Source organism: Pteropus medius, unplaced genomic scaffold, assembly GCF_902729225.1.
Source record: "Pteropus medius unplaced genomic scaffold, Ma_sr-lr_union100, whole genome shotgun sequence".
In the NCBI taxonomy this organism is placed as follows: Eukaryota; Metazoa; Chordata; class Mammalia; order Chiroptera; family Pteropodidae; genus Pteropus; species Pteropus medius.
The window spans coordinates 22351228-22357227 of NW_024340849.1; the positions used below are offsets into that span (position 1 = coordinate 22351228).

A 6000-nucleotide genomic window follows, 5' to 3' on the forward strand; every position below is an offset into this window, starting at 1 on the left:
GGGCTGCACAAAACTTCAAGACATCATCTCCTTGCACCATAGGCTGCAGGTGAGCTCATGCTGAAGCCTTCTTAAATGGCTGAATACTCTAAGTTTCCCAGCACATTACTGCACACCTTAGGTTGAGCCCATCAATTTAAGAAACTGGTCAGCAAATGTGCCCATCATAAAATTTCAACAATGCCTGCAAAGACACATTCAGAACAACCAAGAACTGGAACCTTAAGACCAGGCATCTATGTTCTCCCTCTAGAGTAAGTACATTTTCAGCTGATGCCCTTTGAGGAAGCCAGCCAGAAAGGCAGCCAGAGCTTCAACATTGACCTGCTCCCCAGAGATGCCCAGAAACATACTCAGCTCCTGGAAACTGCTCAGCCCTATAGAAAGACATGTTTACAAATGCCTCCACTTAGGGGAAAACCCAATAAACACAGCATTTCTGAAAGGGAAGAGGCTGCCTAGTGAGAGCATGAGCATCTTCGCTGAAGCTGTCAATCAAACCCTAAAGAGGTGTCCCATGCTACAAAAGGGACAAAGTCTCCACTTAGGAATTGGCGAGGGCACTTAAAACATCTGAACTTGATGCTTCTTTTACACGTACAATTATTTGTCTCATCTAGACCTGCCTGTCAACCTGCCCAAAACTTTACCTAATGTTTTAAAAGTCACATTCAAGTCAACATTCACTGAGGCCTCTCTTCCAAGTGCTAGGTACCACACTAGGTGTTGGAGACATCAAGATGCCCTGGAACGTATCCATGCTTCTGGAGCACTAAGAGTCAAGTAGATCTTTCTAAACTTGTATCCTAGAGCCATACGAATCGCAAGCCACATTTCCTTACAGCAGTAGTGTTCAGTGGTTTACTTTCTCAGGCAGGAATCTCCAATGTTACATTTTTACTTCCCTGCTACCTACATATAAAGCTACCTTTGAGTTAGAGCAAAAAAGGTGAGGCATATTCCTCATAAAACATTCCTAATCTGAATCCATTCAGACCTTTGAGCCAGAGTAGGCCAATGTATATTGCAGATTCTATGATGAGAGAAAAGAAAGTGAAATCTAAACTTCAGAAAAATGATTAGGTGGTAGGAAGTGGACATATTATTGACACTAAGAACATATATTCCATTAAAAAATGACTCACTTCAGAATTTCTTATATTTAATGGTATAAATCATTAACTAATTGATGTAAGAGACAAAGTTCCAAAAGTTAAAACTCAAGTAATAAGAGATACACAAAAATTTAAAATGCAACATTTTTTTTTCAGTACTCCTCAAGATCCTAAGACACAATTAAAATACAATCTCTTTCCTCGAGGAGGTTACACTCTTAAAGAGTGACTTGAAAAATGAAACGACAGATTTTTATATATCCAATAATAAAGAATAGTAACAAAGGGAAGAGAAAGTGTTTTCCACTTAAGCAAGGTGTAGACAGATGGGAAATTACCTGGGAAGGCTTCAAGGAGAGCACAAGATATGGCTTTGACCTTGATGGGCTTCAATAGGTAGAGTGGGCAGAAGAAAGACATGGCAGAAAGAAGAAATGGCATAAGGCAAAGCGTGGAGCAGGAGTGTGCAAGGTTCGGGGGAGGTTTGAGGTATGGCTAGGAGGTGCGGTACAAAATGGGGACTGGTGAAAGGTGTAGCTGGCAATAAAAGGTGACAGCCAGATCATGGACATCCTTGAATGTCATGCTAATTGGCTGGATTTTATCTTACAGGTAATGGGAAAATTCCTTTAAGGGATGTCAATAGAGAAAGGATGCTATTAAGCCTATGCTTTGAGAAGATAATTCTGGCATGTGATATGAGGAATAAATTAAGAAAACCTGATATTAGAGGCAGGAGGACCATAAGAAGGCTTGGTTGAAATCCAATTATTGTTAAATAAGGACCTGAACCAAAGCATTGTAAGCACAACATGATAAATACAAGAGATGAAACAGTAATGCAGTCTCAAATAATCCCAATCTTCAGGAACACATCAGTTCCAGACTTTCCATACTGGTTTTGCCTTAAGAATCCAGTCTTTGGCCTCATTAGCCACCGACATGCATTCCCTATTTAAGTCTCACTAATCTCCACAGTAGTATTATACATAGAGAATTCTTTCTGCCTTAGTATTTTTATAGAATCTTTTCTTATATCCCTTTCCACTGATCCATGCAATGCTTGGCATACAATTTTTGGTGCTCTCCAAATGTCTGTTGCATGAACGAATGAATGAACAAATGAACAAACAGGTCCCAATCTCTAACATTTCAAGATCATGCCCACGTCTTCACTTCCCCATGACAATATTTTGTAAACTCTGGACCACAGCATTCACTCCGTGGCCTAATTTACACCATACCCAGCTGTATAGCTTGCCACTAAATATTAGTCTTGCATTGTCTTCTTGTTTCGAGTACACAAATCGTATTTCCCTCACTCGACTGCAATTCAGTCTCAGGCTGAGACCAACTGAAGTTGTACAACTCTTATACTCACTTCAGCACCCGGTGCAGGATTGGGCACTTGGAGGATTTCAAGACGCTCCTTCTGAATGAAAATGAATTAGCCCCCTGACAGTTCATTCAAAGTCCTAAAATTCAAACTACTCCAACTACAGCCCCACCCTCCCAGGCGGCCCCTGCGAAACTCACTGCCTATGCTGAGGACTTTAATCCAGTCTCTCATGTCCACGTGCACCCCTCAGTTTAGAAAAATAAAAAGAAGCTTTCAAAAGCAAAGAGCAGAGAAACCTAACCTGTCTGTTTACTTCATCAGCACACAAAGCTGTTGTTCTCCTACTGCCTTCTCCCAGCACATACCTGCCACCCCAAATTCACAGTTCAATCTGTCGGTGAGCCTGGGAGACAACTGCGCGTCCTCGTGGGTGCACCCCTGCCAATATGCCCGTGTGAGCACAGGCACTCACTGACTCGCTCACGAAGGGGAAGCCGAAGCAAGGTGCAAACCTTTTGCCTTGTCACATTCCAGCAGTCAGCAACTCCTCCAGAGGGGGCGGGCACACAATGGACACTCTGTACTTGGCTCAGGCCTCCAGTCCAACAAAAGTTAACCCTTCTGTGACTGCCTGCAGGACTTGGGGGTGGCAGGGTCTAGGAATAATGAAACTGCTTAGGAAATAACTGCCTGTGAGGTCCCAGGAAACAGAGGGGCTAGAAGGAGGGGGTGGTGAAGTACTTGGAAAGAACACTGGGAGAGGAATCTAAGACATAAGTCTTCTCCTTCAAATCTGCATGATGGAAGAATTGTTCCTAGTTTAAAAGACATTCTCCACCTACAGCCCTGGGAAACTCTTACTAATGCTGGAGCTTGGTAGAAATGCACATTCTCAAGCCCTAGCTATGGATTCAGAGCTCCAGGGTGGGATCCAGCCCTGATTTTTACCACACCTCTCAGGTGGTTCTAAGGGGCTTATATTTTGCCAGGTCTATGTGCTTACCCCTACCAATTGCCTTGACCTTAGAGCACTATTATTCTCTATTTGTGGGCTTTTTTTCCCTTACAGGAGTATTCCGAATCTCTTAAGAATCTCTTATTAGTTCCATTTTATTCACCCATACAATGCCAACACCTAGCACAGTGCCTAATGCATAAGGAAAACTCAAGAAATGTTGGTTGACTGAATTAGTAAGTAAATAAACCCACTTGGGCTGGGCTTCCCACCATCACTCATCCAGCTCTCCTGACGACTTTGCTCCCGGGGCATAAGCAGGCCATCCTTATTCTGAAGGCTGCTTCCCAAAGGGACAACATGGTGGAACTGACAGAGCTCTTGGCATATCTAACAGGTGTGAAGGATGTGGACTGTGGACCTAGTTCTGCCATTCAGGAGCCCTCATCTTTCAGTCTCAGTGTCTCATCAACAAAATGTAAAAAAAAAAAATCTTCCTGATCTCCTCTTTAGGTTATGGTGATTTTTATCTTTTTTTTTAAATGGAACTACATGCTCCCTCTTATAATTTTTTTTTTTCTCAAAATAACGCATGCATCCCATAAGGTCTTAAAGGCAAATAAGCACAAAGATAGGAAAGTCCACTTCCTCATTCCTTACCTTTCCCAAACTCTTCATCCTCAGCTACCTGGCTCTGTACTCTGCAAATCCCCATTAGGCCAGGCACTTCTTTCATGCAGGTTCTTTATAGTTCAAGAATGTTCCCTTCAATTATTCCTTCCATTATTTCTTCTATTCAGTGGTGCTGGTTTCTTTCTAAATTTTTCCTGTAACCCTTAGTTTGGAACTCTCAGCTCTGTTCTCCATTTCCTTCATCCTCTCTCTTACTGTGTTTATTTCTTGATTTTTCATTGTGGGAGAACGCGTCCTAATGTGGCCTCCATAATATCAATTTAATTCTGTCTCCAACCTCCCTTTGCTCTTCCTGATTGTGGATTTTTCATTCTGCTATTGTACACTTTGCATTCCTACAATCTTTCTTTAATCATCCCCCTTTCAGCTGATTCTGATGCCTTTTCTTCTTATAATGCTCCCTCCCTATTACTTTATTCTTCTATTCCACCAGAGTCATGCTTCTTCCTGTTGTAGATGTCTGGAAGCTTTCCAAAATTCTTATTTTGCTGTTGTAGTAAATAATTATCACGATACTGTTCCTTTTACCTTGTTCTGAGTGTTCCTCCCCACTAAGGTTTCATGTTGAATTCTTCCATTTACTTGTGCTCTAATGAGGAGTGAGTCATGCAAGGTAGTCTTGGCCTACAGAGAAAGTACTGGATTCCTTTGGACACTACCTTCCACTCCTCTTGAAGCCAGGCCCTCCTCTCAGAGGTGCTGCTGTTATCAGCGATCCGATCACCTCAGTTCCTAGCGGACAGTAACAGAGGTGTGTTGAACCCAGCCCCAAGGGCTTGTGAGAGCTTAATATGCGACTCTCTTCCCAACTCCACATTAAATGGTGTCAAGTTGGTAGTTTGAAAACAGGCTATGGTAGGAGTGTTTACACCACAGGAATCAGCAAACTTAAATCAAGGCTTATAAAAAATCTGGAGAACAGTGTGTTAAGCATTTACTAGAATACCATGGACAGTAGACATCTATCTACCATTGTTTTGCTGCACTGGAGGGGATCCTTCTGCTGAACTCTGAAAGGCTAAAATCTATAATATGCACTGTTACAAAGACTCTTTATGTCCATCTCAGAACTTTATCCTGAGAAACGTCTTTGTCAAGAAGTCAATATCTCTCTTCCACTCCTCCCAAACCTCTCTCCTGCAATCTTGACCATTTGTTTTCTGAGAGCTGTAGATTTTGAGAATCTGTATAATTATTTTAGGGAGGAGACCGTCTTTAGCTGTTTTGTTAACAATGCCCATGCAGATGACTGCCTATTTTTCTGGTTGATAGAAGTTGTGAGTTTCTGATTATAGGGGGCAAAGTATATAAAAGGATGGAGTGTGAGCCCACCTGACTATAAATAGGGATGCATTTTTATTTTAAACCTAGGCTCACTGGCCTACAGTTATGAGCATCCCATCTCAGATTCCGGCAACAGACTGTCTTTGGCTTTGCATTGGTTGAAAAGTCACCTTTCTTTGTGTCTTCTCAGGTGTCTTCTGAGGAGTCAAAAGTAGCTTTTCCCATTTTGGGGACTTGGCATGTGTCTGGGATCCTCTTCCTGTCCATTGAGTTAATGCCACTTTATTACTCAGGCCCAGGTTAAATGGAACTTCCCTGAGCTTCACAAACGAGATCAGGAAACCCTGCTTTGTGCCTTTATCACACAGAATTTTCTCCCCTAGCACCTACTATATTTTATAATTAATAACTGTGCCACTCTCGGTTTCAACTCCGCCTCGCCCACTAGATGGTAAGCCCTTGAGGGTGGGAGCTATATCTCTTTGGCTCACCACAGAACCCACAGAGCCTGGCACAGTTCCTGATCCAAGGAGGAACTCTCCAAATTATTATTCGCTGAGCAAATGCTGAATGAGAGGCTATGTCAAAGGCCGTCCAGGCACCATTTGATTCAG

At 42.4% G+C, this 6000-nt stretch overlaps 1 protein-coding gene across 1 annotated transcript in view; it reads right to left on the reverse strand.

Annotated features, from left to right (window-relative positions):
• SETBP1 (SET binding protein 1) overlaps nucleotides 1–3605 on the reverse strand; it is a 324498-nt gene extending 320893 nt beyond the window's left edge. Inside the window, 1 exon segment of the mRNA XM_039842615.1 lies at nucleotides 2967–3605. The gene's annotated coding sequence lies outside the window, so the exon portion shown is untranslated.
• Between the last annotated feature and the right edge of the window lie 2395 nt (nucleotides 3606–6000).